This window comes from Solanum verrucosum, unplaced genomic scaffold (genome assembly GCF_900185275.1).
Source record: "Solanum verrucosum unplaced genomic scaffold, falcon-dt-bn FXZP01000297.1, whole genome shotgun sequence".
In the NCBI taxonomy this organism is placed as follows: Eukaryota; Viridiplantae; Streptophyta; class Magnoliopsida; order Solanales; family Solanaceae; genus Solanum; species Solanum verrucosum.
Window position 1 is genome coordinate 67616 of NW_026020215.1, and position 14029 is coordinate 81644.

At 35.7% G+C, this 14029-nt stretch overlaps 1 protein-coding gene across 1 annotated transcript in view; it reads left to right on the forward strand.

Moving 5' to 3' along the window:
- The first annotated feature begins 6596 nt into the window (after positions 1–6596).
- The window catches only part of LOC125830644 (uncharacterized), a 141313-nt gene continuing 133880 nt past the window's right edge, over positions 6597–14029 (forward strand). Inside the window, exon 1 of the mRNA XM_049509819.1 lies at positions 6597–6600. The gene's annotated coding sequence lies outside the window, so the exon portion shown is untranslated. The remainder of the gene's footprint in view (positions 6601–14029) is intronic.

The window sequence follows — 14029 nt, forward strand, 5'->3', positions numbered from 1 at the left end:
AAGTTATCAAAAACCTAGGGTTTGACTCAATCTCGTGGGTTCTTTCACCAAATGTTTTCAAATGGTTATTAATGACATATTATGATTGTATTAGTGTTTAATTGATGATTTATGATGAAATACTCTATGAACCCATGAATTCTCTCAATTTCCTAAATTATGCCTTTATGAAGTGGGTTTGATGATTATGAAAGCTTATGAATGGAATATGTCTAAATTGCTTTGGGTTCTTGAATTGTATCATTATACATGCCTTAATTATAGTGAATTGTTGGTGTGTTGATGATTTGGGATTCGTTGCCTTGAAGGCATAGTATGACAAATTGAGTTATTATCATGATATCTTGTATATGAATGTCAATATAATGAAGTTAATGTGATCATGTTTAGAATGTAATTGTGTAATGATTGAATGTTATTTCTCTATTAACACTTATGAATAATGATGAACTATGTGAAATGTGATTCTCACATACACACACTCATAAATGACTAATGAATGAAGTTTCTACGATTATGTTAATGATGATGGGTTGATTGAAAGGCTATTCTCAATTGTACCCTAATGAATGATAATGACATGTTATGAAAGGACTTTCTCACACTATGAGATTCTTAGTTGAAAGGTTATTCTCATTTTTGAATCTATGAGCTATCTAATGAATAAATGTTGGGTTTGAGATGGATGCTCATCCAGGAGTTGAGGAGGGGTATCGAGTAACAATCTCTTATCCCATAATGATGACTAATGTAATGAATGTTAAGTATTCTGTGGGGAATAATGTTAAGCACCGAGAGGATATGATTTGAGATGGATGCTCATCCGGGAGTTGAGGCGGGGTATCTAGTAACAATCTCTTGAGATGGATGCTCATCCGTGAGTTAAGGCGGGGTATCTAGTTGCAATTTCCCTATTCCATAAATATATGACCACATAGGTCTAGCTAGTGGATCCACTTAAGATAAAAACAATGGTCATACCTTAGGCAAGTAGGAATCCCTTCTCCGGTGAAGGTGACACCAGGATTCCATGAATTGCTCACATGCTCTATGTCGGTTGAGGCTTACCCCTACAAAGAATTTTAATGAACTATGGCTTCTTAAGAATGCACTACTTAGTGTGGATGGTGGTATGTGACGCCATCTATGCATTGAACAAGTAGGCTTTGAGAGAAGTTGTGGTGTGTTCCTTTATAATGTTAAGTGTAATGAATGTGCTCTTATGATAATGTTAGTGTTGATCTAATGTCTAATGAATGAAAGTGCTCTTAATGAAATGAAGATAATGAAGAATGTGACTTATGTACATAATGTAATGATGCATGCTATACTTGGATTGTATTATGAGTTACTTCCTTGTCATGACTTAATGAATATGAGTGTGCCTTGTCTATGGTGGCTTCAAGGAGTACTTAGTGTGAGTAGTACTATGGGATGCTACTTATACATTGCACAAGTATGACTTAGAGTTGCCCTAGGTGTTGGTCTTAATGTGTTAATATGACTTATGTAATATTTATGTCTCTTGTGTATGAGTATTGTGTAAGGATGGAAAGGTTGAATGGTAAGTTCACTTTTGGTGACTAAGGTGGTACTTTGGTGTGGATGGTGGTATGAGACGCTATCCATACATTACACAAAGTATAGCTTGAGGGTTACTTGAGGTGAAAGCTTAATGTGAAGGTAATGGTTTATATGTGATTATGTTCGAATGTGGTTAATGACTTGTATGTTGGTTATGGTTGAATATTATGCCTCTTATGCTTATGTTCGTGAACTTTTCTCAAAATGGCATATATCATGACTTTCAAATAAAATGTTTGTTTTAAGTATGTTTTTGCATGGCTATCATACTTGTTACTTAATTGTGCTAACCCATTCTTCTTCATGTTTTACTACAAGTGTAGGTTCCGACATTTAAGTGATTCTCTCTAGCGAAGCTTGGAATTGAGATTCTCTAAGACTAAGTGGTATGTCCTCATAGATCGAGGACAAGTAGTTGATGTTTTCTCTCTTTTCATGTAATAGACTATTGTTAAGTTTGTCGATTGTAAAGGGTCGTGACCCTATTTTGTTTCAAGTATATTGTTTAGATGGCCATGTGAGACGATAGACTTCTGCTTGCTTTTAATGTTTTCTATTATTGGATTTATAAAAGAAAAGTTTTAAATTCCACACTATTTCTAAGTATCTTATGCAATGATTATGCTATGAGGCTTGTATGAGACCCCTTCGGGGTCAAGTACGTCGTGTCGCTTCCGGGGTGTAGACTCGGGTCAAGACATTTTTATTCAACTGATTTTCAACTTCAATTTTATATTGCCTAAATGCATCTATTGCTTCATTCTTACCATTTAGCAAATAGACATTACAGTATCTAGTGCAATCGTCAATAAAAACTATGAAATACTTTTCCCACCACGTGATAGTGTTGACTTCATGTCACAAATGTCAGTGTGAATCAGTTCTAAGGGGCAAGAATTCCTTTCAACGGATTTTAAGGATGCTTAGCATACTTAGATTCAATGCAAATTTGACATTTTGATTTATTGCGCTCAAATTTAGGCAAACATTTAAGTTAATCAATTTTCGCAAGGTTTTGTTATTGATGTGTCCCAACCGTTCATGCCATAAACATTTCGACTCAAGCAAGTAAGAAGAAGCTGAATCTTTAGCTATATCCATTGCAATTACATTGAGTTTGAAGAGGCCCTCAGTGAGGTAACATTTTCCTACATACATCTCATTCTTACTTACTACAACTTTATCAGAAAAAAATACACATTTGAATCCATTCTTAGTAAGAATTGGTATAGAAACTAAGTTCTTTCGCAATTCTGGAACATACAAAACCCTGTTTAAAGTCACCACCTTGCCCAAGGTCATCTTTAAGTGGACCTTGCCAATTCCTTCTACCTTTGCAGCAGTGGAGTTTACCATAAATAACTTCTCGCCTGCTGGTGCTGGAGTATATGATGCAAATAATTCTTTGTTGGCATAAACATGGCATGAGGAACCAGAATCTATCCACCATTCTTTTGGAGTTCCACCAAGTTGCATTATGAAAGCATTGCACAGAGATCGTCCATCTCTTCTTTGGATTCAACAAAATTTTCTTGATCCTTTTTCTTGTCCTTCTTAGGGCTTCGATATTCAGTAGCCCTATGACCATGTTTTCCGCAATTGAAGTAGTTTCCATTGAATTTCTTCTTAGGAGGATTGCTCTTTGGACCAGATGTTTTCTTTCTTTTCTTTGATTTTATGGGATCTTCTTCAACAATATTTACTCCAGATATTGCTGAATTACCACATGACCTCTTTTCTGCGGCCTTGTTATCCTCTTCGATTCTCAACCTTACCATGAGATCTTCAACAATCATCTCTAGTTTTTGAAGTCCTTCCACAATTGAGGTAACTTCTCAATAATAGCCGCCGCTTGAAAAACATCATTCACAATAAATACTACATCAAAGATTATGAGTGTTAAGAACAAACTTAATATGTTCAACATAGTTATTATATAAATTTATACCTTCAGCAAGGAGATCATAGATTATGACCTACAATTCTTGAACTTGGGTGACGACGGTCTTACTATCTATCATCTTATAGTCCAAGAACTTTACCACAATGAACTTCTTCATTTCGGCATCCTATGTTTTGTACTTCTTTTCTAAAGCATCCTAGAGTTCTTTTGAGGTCTTGACACTACTGTACATATTGTACAGATCATCTTGCAGGCCACTCAGAATATAGTTTTTACACAAAAAATCTGAATGCTTCCATGCTTCTGTTACCAAGAATCGTTCTTCGTCTGGAGTTTCATATGAAAGAATAGGAACGTTCTCACTAATGAACCTCTGCAAACTCAACGTAGTCAGATAGAAGAATATCTTCTGCTACCATCTCTTGAAATCGACTCCAGAAAACTTTACAGGTTTCTCAGCCAGTGAAGAGGCAGCAGTTGAACGATTGTGTGCAATCGATGTTGTTGTAGCACTCACTATTCCAACATTTGCTTGACTTGAATTTGTCATTTTTTTCTGTCACAAAATGCAGATAATTTTAGTATGTGAATTACTAACAATAAAGAATAAATCATTACACAACCTGATTCTAATTTAACGATGAAGTTTTTATTTTCTTATAATCGTAATCGAATAAATTTTAAAATTCAAACATAGTAGAAAACCAGAAAGGTTTTAATCTCTAGAAACATTAAATACAAAAACCAAATTAAATTTCTTAAGCTTGTTATCTCCTGTACTTAGGTTAGTAAAAATAGAAACATAAAATAGATGAAACAGACAACAAATAAATAATATGAGTCCATAGAACCCACTGTGTTTCCTAAAGAAATTTAATCCCCTAAAGTACCCGAGGTTACAGATTAATTCCTCCCAAGATAAACGGATTAACTATTAGAGAAGTAGCGGTACCTCAAACTACACTAATTTTAGCGAAAGCAAAAACAACAACGAGAGTACACACAGACTTAGTCGATCAACAATTTTGTTTTTGTAAGAAAATGTATGCAGAGAGATAAAATTTTCAGTGTTGAAAACCAGAAAAAAGACTGTCTATTTATTGTCACTTGCAGCAATGAACGCATCTATTCGAACAATGGTGTGAACGCATCTGTTCAAACATGTCTTTCTAGAATGTTGTGTCTTTTGGAAAAAATAACGTCTTTTCGGAAGGAACAGGTCCCTTCAGAATGACTTTACCGTTACACATGAATTTCAAATAATTTTATTACGCGAAATTAATTATGTTAATTAATTAAAACTCTAAATTAATTTATAAGAGAAAGGAAATCAATTAATGAGATTGATTAAATAAATTTTGTCCAAAAATATTACAATCAAATCATTTTCCAAATCCAAATCCGAAGCCGAAGCCGAGGGACGACGATGGCACGAGGGGGCACCTTCTTCTTAACCTTTTAAGAGTTAAAAGAAGTGTTTCCTAATATAAGGACAACATTTTTCCTTTCTTCTACCAATATGGGAGAAATGACTTTTCATTTTCAAAGACTTTCCATTTGAAATGACTTTTCATTTTCCCTCCAAATTGGTTCCCCCACATTTTCGAATTTCTCATTCTTATTTTCCATTCACACCATGATAAAACCCAACAGTTTTAAGAGTTGAAAGGTAGTTATAGGTTTTAAAATAAAGGTCAAAATGACATAGTATAGGTATTAAATGCATAGGAAAAGACCCAAATACCTTAAGAATTAACTGTCGGAAGTGATATACGGCTTGGACCTACGATCTGTACACCTTTTACGGCCCATACTAGTCAATCGTAGTACCAAGTTCAGAAACTCAAAAATTCATCCATTTCCCACGGAACCATGTCCTACGGCTCGTAGAACCCAATTTCAAGCACAAAATTTCACTAAGTCTGGGACTCTTCTATGGAACCCATCTACGACCCGTAGTACAAACAACGACCCTTCATGTTCACTCGTAGGTCCAACCTCAAAGACTCAACATTTCCAAAAACTCAATATCAACTCTACAACTTCCTTCCTACGATCCGTAGCTAGGACTCATAGTGTATGCACCAATGCTAAAAATGTGACTTTTCCCTTTTTAATCCAATTTTTCAATTTTCAAAATGTTACACATAGGCTTGTAAATGTAGATGGGTACTTTTTGGAGATATCTAAGGTGAGATGATCATGAGGTATCACTTATTTACATGAAGGGCATCAGAATTGTATAATACACTATAACTTAAAGTAGAGAATATTCTACTAGATGAAGTTTTTTTTAAAAAGATTTATTGATTTTGGACCAGGCAAAGCTCCTAGAGACTTTTAGTAGAGTGTTAGCAACCATGAGAGGTAGTTGGGGCTATGTTTCACTTGAGTGGATCTCTGAATTGGCGATCTAAACTAAAATTAATAGGTGGTCGACGCAATGTAAATGCACCACCTTCATCTAGAGTGAAGAGGGTGGAATAGAGGAGAGAAATTTGTTTTCCCACTGTGTAAATGCACCACCTTCAGATAGTTGAAGGGAACGTTGCAACAATTGTTAATATCAGAGAAATCATTTCATGGGGTAGGAGTTAGTTCGGATAAGGGGATATGATCACGCGATGATTGTTTCATCTTTGTAGGTTATAAAGAACATGTTTCAATGGCAACTTATCTAAGATTTTCACCTTACTTTTTTTTACTACAAAGAACAAAAACAAAATAGACATACTATAACTCTGGATTTTTGACCAAACTAAGCTATTATTTAAATCAATTTACAGTAATAATATATTTTTTTGAAACCTTCTAAAACTAAAATAAATGTTGTTGGTAATAACATAATAGTCTTTCAAAAGAATAAACGGACAAAAGTTAATGAGGGATGACGTTAAATAGGAAGACGTTACTGCGGATAACATTTTACAATTATTTATACATTTAATTCTAAATTTTTACTAAACCCAATTTTTTGCCTTATACGGTTTAACCTACTATAAACCCAATTTCAGTTCTACTTTGAAATTTCACCCCTACCCTAACCTCAATCTCATCTAGTGCTGCAAAGATTATTCTATTCCAAATTCTTGCCGCTAGTGTTACCGGAAGAACGAGATTCATTGCAATAACTATTTCAAGGTAATTTTCTTTGTTCAAAGTTTGATTTTTCTTTAGGAAGTAAGGCTTGACAAATCCATAGAAGAATTCTATCTTTTGTAAATTGAAGAATCCGCAGACAAACCCATGAAATTGAATTTCAATATAGGATTCTATTTGGTTATAGATTTTGATTTTATTCGATTTTAATTTTTTTGGACTATTTTTCGACACTCCTTCATGGCAACTGAACTCGAACTCTCTCTGATTTTCTTATTTACCTTCGTAGCAACTTTCACTTCCCAACTACCGTTGATTTGGATAACGGAGTAAGCTCCGATGGGCAAAGGTATCAATTGCATAAAGAAAATTTCTTTGATTGTAAGGGTAGACATTGCTCCGGCCAGATACTATCTATATAAACTTCCAAGTTTTCTCTTTTTTCTAATATGAAGAAGATACAAACTGTGATAATGCCAAATAATTTTTTAGATCTTTCAAGACACTTTTTTGGGATCATTTTCACTTGGTATAAAAATATTGTTAATTAGAGCCATAGTAATAGCTTGCTGCCTATCCAAATTCCCAATTCGCTTCGTCTAATTCATGCTTCTCTTTTTTAGATGAATGTCAAGAAAAATTCACATAACAATATTTGAGCTAACATTTAAGTTTACTTTCATGTGTATCTTGTCACGCCCCGAGCCTACACAATGGGCGGGACCGGCACTCGAGAACCATTGTTGTCCCCAAGCGAACCCTTGGCCTGGCTTACTTACTCAACAAAAGTCTTAAACACAAGAAACAGTCTCAAAGGATAACTCATACAAATGTCTTTAAGATATATTAAACTTAGCCAAAAATTCACTCACTTTATAATCAAGTTCTTAATCTTGGTGCCAATTAACATGTCAACTCTCATGTTTTCCGAATTTCAAGCCTATGGTTAAGTTCCAATTTCTCCAAATATCATAAATATAATGATATTCATATGATATCATGCACCTAATATTTAATTACATGTCTCAATATTTCAAAGCTTGAATCATATGTGATAATTATAAGAAAATTGTGAAACCAAAAATTAATGTCATAACCACTAAACTTAACTACAACATACAACTTAAAATTCAAAACCAAAATCATTAGTTGATTATCATAATTAATTAATAATCATGTGGCCATCATTACATAATGATCGGCCACTGATGCATTCCCTTCCAATTCCAAACATACGTACATAAAGGGGCAGAAGTTAATTTACAACAATCAAACTTTCAACTCGTTTCACATTCAATTATAATAATAATAAAATAATAACAGTAACGAGTCAATATGCACAAACTTGCCTATATTATTCAAAAATATAGTCTCAAGTGATTAACCCATCATTAGATCATTAGATTCATTAAATGATATCGCCATTACATAATTCTTAAATATAATATACTTCCCATTATTTCTGGCCGAAATTTCCAACAACAATAACTAAAATTTAGACTCTCTCAAAGATATATAATTATACTAATGTATACTATCTATCCTAGAATTACTACAAATAATAAAAGTTGAAGTTGAGGTTTACCTCAAGCACGAAACAATTTTCTTGCGGCACCAAACTGCCTCCATGTTGAAGCCGTAGGTTAATTATTGCCAGACTCCTTTCTTATTCTTTTTCCTAAATAAAATAATATGTATTAAAAGTAATAAACCCTAGTAACTTATTTTAATATTTCAGACTTGGCCTATTATTATTAATAATAAATAAATTACCCGCAAATTAATTAACTATTCAAAATTATCAAAAATGACTTTTCGGATCCGGGTCATTACAGTAGGTATTGCTTGGAAGATTAGCTTTTGTCTAGAATTCACCTTAGCTTCCCACCATTTTATCATAGCCTGCTTGACCTGTATCCATGGCCCTAATATACCTGCAGCTTTAGAAAAATATTGTCATACAGATATAGCAACCTCCCCCTTTAAAAAAAGATGTTCTATGGTTTCCCTTTTAGGTACAGTACAACAACAACATAACTGTGACAAGTTGGGATTCCAATGAGCTAAACCAACAACTACTGGTACCCTATTTGTCCAAACCTTCCAGCCAAAAAATGAGATTTTAAATGGAATCTCTTGCATCCAAATTTTCTGAAAAAAAACCATTTATCTCTTCTCTTTTTCTCAACACATCCCATGCACTCTTTACTATAAACTTGTCGGAACTCGTCTTGATCCACCAAGGCTTATCTCCCTCATCAGATTGCCTCACATGATTCAAGTGTTGTTTAACATGATCAATAACATTAATAGGTTGGTGATGTTGCATTTCCTCATAGTTCCAACCCGTTTCCTTCATAAAAACTTCAATATCCATCAATGAATGACAAGATTGTACTTCTATTTGGTGATTATATCATGGACCAAGTTGAGTCCAATTATCATACCAAACTGATAAAGTACCTCTTTTAGGTTCCCACCACAGAAATTTTTCAGTAACCTCCCTATTTTGTAACATGTTTTTCCATAACTGAGATCCTCCCTTCCATTGAACAAGTGAAGGTATTTGCTTTTTACAGTACTTATTCCATATGAAATTAGCCCAAACAGTGTTATGTGTCCTAAACTTCCACCAAAGCTTAGCATGAATAGCTTTTGACACTTCAAAAATAGATATAAAACCCAAACCCCCTTCTTGTTTTGGTAAGCAAACTTTCTCCCAGGCAGCCCAATGCTTTCTCTTACCCTCAATGTAACACCCCGTATTCAAAATAGACAAAAGTGCAGATTTTGAGAAGTTGCAGGTGCAACTTACGGTCACCATCCACGGACCGTAGGTCAGACCACGGCCCGTGCTGGTGGTCCGTGGTTCACCACTGCAACCCCTCCCCAGCCAGCTCAGAAAATTGGTTAAGTCTCGACTCACGGGCAGACCCACGGTCCGTAGATCAGACCACAGTCCGTGGTCTATGTCCGTGGATCAAGACCTCCTTACCCAGCCTCTGACATGAGCTACGGTTGACCAGCACGGACCGTCGTTCGATCCACGGTCCGTAGGTCTGACCGTAGATCGAAGGATAGCAGCTAAACTAGCTGAAAATTCTGATGGGTCAACTTCAGATGGTCATAACTTTTAGCACAAAATGAATTATGTGTCCCATGACCTATGTTTAGATAGATAATTGAATTATCTTTCCAACGCCACCAAGTTTGCTAAATTCCGACCTCCGAGTAAAAAGTTATGCCCGTTTTAGTGAAGCCCTGTCGGGCAGACTCCATCTACGGACCCAATCGACGGACCGTCGATTGATTGACGGACCGTCAGTCAGGTCCGTCAGTCACTCCGACAGCAGCTAATTTAAGGGTCTTTTGGTCTTTTCCTATTTCGTTTAACCCCTAAGATACGTCGTTTAGACCCTAAATCATGAGGTTTTAATTAGTTTAAGCCTAGAAACATAACTAGAACTTACCTAAGTCAAATTCATTAATCAAAACTTAGAAAATTAGAAGCAAGAAGGGAGAAAAAGGCCAAGAACCCTAGTTCAAGAACGCAACAAGGTTCCATCAGTTCCAGCCCCGAAATCAAAAGATTTCTCCGTGGAATTCGTCACCAGGTATGTGGGATCTCACTAGTGGGTTCCTTTCGCCCATTAGGTCCTTAGAATTCAATCAGATTCTTGATTCCATGATTATGAACAGACCTAGGGTTTCTAGAATTATAGTAGATCATCATGAATTAGTTATTTAAATGTTCCAAATCATATCATCATGTTATTGCTCAGTTTATCGCATGAATTTCAGAACCCTAGCTATGTATTTCTTTAGTTCTTGAATTACACATGCTAGGTCAGATATTTCAGTATTCAGTTTTACATGCCTCAGTTTATGAATGCATCATTATCAGATTAATTGTTGCATTCTCAGTTTGCATGTTCAGTTCGAGCTATCTAGTATTTACAGAAATTCAGTCATAACCAGTTAACTACTTAATTCATTGGGAGTAGCATAATACCGAGTTGGACTAGGGTTTCAGCGTACCCATATAGTCCCAGAACTACGAGCCACGTAGGTGTAAGTCCCCTCTGTGGGCAACATCAGTTTAGTGATCACGCCAGCATGCCTCTATACCTCTGGCAGGGTATATTGGGTCCTCTCGATGGGGCGTATACATCGGACTCCACATTTAGCTCATGTGGTTTTATGTCGGTTATTAGTAGCTCCCACAGTTCAGTCAGACTCTATTGCATTGACCATATTTCAGTACAATCAGTATTCAGTCTCAGCATGTTATAAATTTGGTCATTGCATTCAGTTAGCTCAGTATTCAGTATTTCAGTATCTATATCATGTTCAGATTATATCATTGCTCAGTATGCTTTGTTCAGTTATATGTTATTTCAGCTTTACTCCATCCTGCATGCTCAGTACCTTTCAAGTACTGACGCATACGTGCGCTACATCTTCTCGTGATGTAGGTTCAGGTTCTCAGCATCCAGATCACGCTTAGATCGGTTCCCGATCTCCAGTTCAGCAGAATCAGTGGTGAGTCCTCATTCTCCGAGGACAATAGTCATGAGTTCTTTTCAGTAGTTTAGTCCTTTAGTTTCAGTTTTTGCTAGACTTAGCTGGGGCCTGTCCCAGCATTTCTAGTCAGTTTAGAGGCTTATTTCAGACATAGTTAGATTCAGCTTAGTGTTTTGAGTTTGATATGTCTTTTGTATTAAACTCTCAGATTTGATATATTCAGTTATAGTATATGGGTATTCCCCATCTTTTCAGATTTATTTATGAATTAGCTTCCGCATCAGTTTATTTTCTTTAGTATGCTCATGATCATGCCAGCAGGGTTAGCTTGGGATCACTTGTGGTCCTAGGTCCCGTGTCCGCGTCTTGGGGGTAGCTCGGGGCGTGACACTCAACCTTATTGCTCCAAAAAAACTTAGCAAGAATTCTATGTAGCTCTTTCATTACCCAAATAGGTGGGACAACAGCAGAAAGGATATGAATAGGGACACTTTGAAGAACACTAGAAATAAGAACATTTTTCCCCCATAAGAGAGCATGTTACCTTTCCAAGCCTGTAACCTTGACTTGACCTTTTGAATTAGATCTGCATAATGTATCTTTCTTTTCTTGGCATGGGAAATAGGACAACCAAGATACTTCAATGGAAATTGACCTCTAGATATACCTGTGCACTCTTCAACCAATTGCTTATGTGTTGCAGCTGCATTCTGATGCATGAAAAAACCACTCTTCTCCTTGTTGATTTTTGTTCTGATTGTGTCTCATAAGCTTGTAAAACTGAAACTATCTTCTTCAAGGAATACCTATCAGCAGACGCAAAAATAATAGTATCATCTGCATATGAAAGATGATTAATCTTCGTACTCCACTTAGGCATCCCATATCCCACAAAACGACCATCCTCAAATAAAGCATTCAACACTCTAGAAAGAACTTCGGCTGATAAAATAAACAAAGCCGGAGAAAGAGGATCTCCTTGCTTAACCCCTCTGGTGGAATGAAATAAACCATGCGATTGTCCATTAATTAGTACATAATACCAAATATTGGACAATAATCTCCAGATCAAATCCACAAAAGTTTCAGTAAAACCCATTTTTTTTAACACTTTCATCAAATAAAACCATGAAACTCTGTCATATGCCTTTGCCATATCCAACTTTATTACAACATTTGTTGGTTTACCTCTTTTACTGATCTCAGTAACAATCTCTTGTGTCAACAGAACATTTTCAATGATACTTCTACCCTTTACAAAACCAGATCGATTGAAAGAAATCAATTTAGGCAGATACCCTTCAATTCTATCATGCACAATTCTTGAAATAATCTTATTGATGAAATTACTCAAACTAATTGGTCTTAAGTCTGTGAAAGACTGGATATGTTCCTTCTTAGATAATAGGACCAAGTTAGTATGAGTAATGGACTTAGGAAGAGTATTACCTCTGAAAAATTCTTTAACCATTTTAACCACATCATTACCTAATACTTTCCAACAACTCTGATAAAATCTGCCGGTCAACCCATCAGGATCACTTGCACTATCTCCATTTAAGCTAAAAACTGCATTTCTAACCTCTTCCATGGTAGGCAGCTGACACAGAGAAGCATTATCCTCCTCATTAATAAGCATGGGAATATGCCTCAACAAAGGGAAAGCAATAGCATCTCTTTCCTACATGAACTGAGCATTATAAAAATTAATAGCCTCTGTAGCTATTTCACCCTCTTCCTCTATCCAGGTGCCCTTAGAATTTCGAATTCTATTCAGATGCAACCTCTTCCTCCTCCCCTTTACAATACTGTGAAAAAATCTAGTATTTTTGTCACCATTTTCAAACCAATCATATCCTGCTTTCTTCTGCCAAAAGATTTCTTCAAAATGAAGATATCTTTTAACTTTTTCTTGGGCTCTTTGTAACACTTCTCTATTTTCAGTAGTGGGTACTTCTTCAAACAGTTTCTCCTTGATCTTGACAATGTCTTCCCTGATTATTAATTGCTTGAATATGTCTCCATAATTATCCTTACTCCACTTAGTCAACACAGACTTCACATTCTTGATGTTAGCCTTAAACTCCAAGAAAGGGTCTTGGGCCCCATTTGAACACCAATTATGCCTTACCACCTCAATAGAAGAGGGATTTTCAGTCCAGAATTTGAGAAACCTAAAAGGTTTCTTATGTCTGGACAATCTGTCTTCACATGTAAGAAACATTGGGGCATGATCTGAACCGGTTCTAGAAAGATGTTCCACCTCCATAAGATTAAACTTTTCCTACATCACTTGATTGACAAGAATTATATCCAAACTTTCAAAAATGCAGTCATTACCTGCTCTACCATTCCACCAGGTGAATGGACTCCCTTTAAAAGGAATTTCAGTAAGATCACAAGAAGATATACAGGTTTCAAAATTCTCATGTTCAGCATCACATACTGGTAAACCACCAATCTTTTCTTCAGAATTCAATACAACATTAAAGTCCCCTCCTATCAACCATGGAGTTGGCATAGTAGCTGCAACTTGATAAATATCATCCCATAACGTCAACCTCTCATTTGTTGAACACTTGGCATAAACTAGTGTGACAACAAAGTTGAGAGCTTGATTTTGATCCTGTAACTGCACAGTGAGTTGTTGATCAGTAACCTTCAGTACATAAGTAATAATATCATGATTAATGAATAACTAAATCTTTCCATTGCAATTAGACAAGGCTAATTTCATCTTCAACCTTCTCTTATACTTATGAATCTCATTAATATGCTGAAATGGTTCCAGCAGGCAAAATAAAAGTGAACTTGTGATAATTATGAAGCATCTTTACTCTTTGAAAGGCTTGTTGAGACTTCACCGACCTAATATTCCAAATGAGGGCCTTCATTGATAACTAGAGACTGATTTGGATC